Raw genomic sequence first — 2,312 nt, 5'->3', positions numbered from 1 at the left:
CATGGCATAGTCCCACACAAGCAATTAAATGGCTGGAAATAGAAGCAAGTGAGATCCCTGTGCAGAATATATGGGTAGTAAGAGGTAAAGTCAGGATTAAAGACGCTATGTAAATATAATATTCCATCTTCAGAATATTTCAGATATACACAAATTAGGCATTTTATTATCTCAATTTTTTGTCCACAATGCAATAAACAACCAACTGTATTTGAAGAGATGTGCACAATACAAACACATAAGAAAGGAATGATTTCAAATATACATGCAGTTGTGAGCTCTATAGATCAGACAGAAAAGCACTCGTATATGACTCTATATGGGAGAAAGATATAGGTAAATACATTTCTGAACTGGGCAGAGATATGGGAGGCTGCAGAGAGCTCGTCTGTTTGTACCATAATTAAGGGAAACAGATATAAGATTATGATGAGGTGGTATTTAACACCGGACAGATTAGCACATATTTATAAAGGAGCAAGTGCTCTGTGCTTGGGAAACTGTGGATGTAGAGGTACGCTATATATATTTTCTGGACATGTTCAAAGGCTGGTCCTTTCTGGAGTAAAATTAATAGGGGGATCACCAGATCACTTGGGGTTATTGTGCCAATGGATCCTGTGGTAATGATTTTGGGGAAACCAGTACCAAATTTATCGTATGCTGCGAACAAATTCATTGCACATCTTCTGAAGCAGACAAATACAATATACCATCCTATCCGATCTTTCAGGAAAAAGTTCTAAAAATGGAAAAAACTCACTGCATTTGTAAGAGACGTGCGCAGAGGTACATATAATGGAGGCCGATTTGGGTGAAATTATATCTTGGCTTTATTGAGCCTGTTCCTTTATCCAGGCAAAACATACAAAAACAACAAAATAACAAAGGGCTAACTTACTTCCCCAGACCCTATCTGCAGGACTGGAGGGACATTCCCATTACCAGCCTATCACCCCAAAGTCTCAGGAAGTACCATAAGCAAGTGGCCCTCCATGTCAGTTTCTGGCAGGTTCCAGGGTCCTCTGTGTCCAGAAAATATAGGTCTCTGGGTGTTTGGATGTCTTGATCTCAGCACAGCCTTTGTGCTCAAGACAGTGTCTGTGTGCAGGCTTCTCTGCTCTCCACCTGCCAGCTCAAATGTGAGCTAAGGAATCTCTCTCCTGTTTCCAACAGGAGGCTTTTCTTACAGACTTAATTGGCCAGGTGGAGTCTGGTTAATCACCTGCTGCACTTAACCAGATCCCTGCTGGATCTTATTTCCTTACGCCCCCCTGCCGGCAGTTCCCCTCTCTCTGTGCCCCCCCCCCCCCCTCTCTAACATCGCCTCCGGCATGACGTCACATTGCCATGGCAAAGTGACATCACATGACCTTGCGGCGTCATTTGATGCCGTGTTGCCATGGCGACGTGTCTAAGAAGCCGCCGAAGCAAAGGTAAGTGAGCTTTACAGAGGCACTGCAGCTTCCCCGGCACCCACCCCCCCCCCCCCCCAGCAGTCAGTCGCGTGCCCCCATTGTTTGCACCGCTGCGGTAATTGACACATTATTAATGGTCACATTAATTCCTGCATCGCGACTTTGGATCAAATTTCGCACCCGGTACATTATTGCCGCACATTTTATATATTCCATGGTAATACGACACAGGGTTTATTTTTATATTTTTACCAGGTTTTAATATTAACTCTATTTTAGCAGAGTTTGATGTATCCAGGCTTATGTGTTAAATTCTGGCCTCTTTGGATAATGAGAAACGTTATTTAAATACTTTGTTGTATTATACACCATATACAATAGGGATATTTAAACATCTCTACATAGCCACAGTTATACAGCTGTAATTCCTCTTAGGTACCTTTGAAGAGATGTGATCCTAGCATAAAATGGATCAACTACGAGATCAAGGCATGGCTTGTAATTGTCGCCAGCGGTTTTTCTTTACTGGTTTAGGAGCCTACTGTAGTAGAAACATTTTGCCAAAATCTGATTGACAAATTATTGATAAACATGGTAGAGATTTAGCATAAACCTTTAAACCAATATCTTGCCCAGTTTTGTGTAATTTACTTAGAACAATCCTAGTGATGTTTAAATAACTGTACCAAATGGAATAAATCAGACAGGATCCATTGACTGCTTGAAACAGGCCAGTTTGCAGAAGAAGTATTGTAATATATTTTTTTTTCCCCAGCTGTTTATACATTACTGCTAAACAAGTCTGTTATCTCGTTTCCTCAGTGCTGGGTTGTCTGAATCAGCATTAGTTGTATTTTCCAGACACCCATCCACCAAGTGAAGTAAAACAAGAGC

This window comes from Ascaphus truei, chromosome 12, assembly GCF_040206685.1.
Source record: "Ascaphus truei isolate aAscTru1 chromosome 12, aAscTru1.hap1, whole genome shotgun sequence".
Lineage (NCBI taxonomy): Eukaryota > Metazoa > Chordata > Amphibia > Anura > Ascaphidae > Ascaphus > Ascaphus truei.
The sequence above is the reverse complement of the archived record's forward strand: the minus strand, read 5'-3'. Positions refer to the sequence as shown.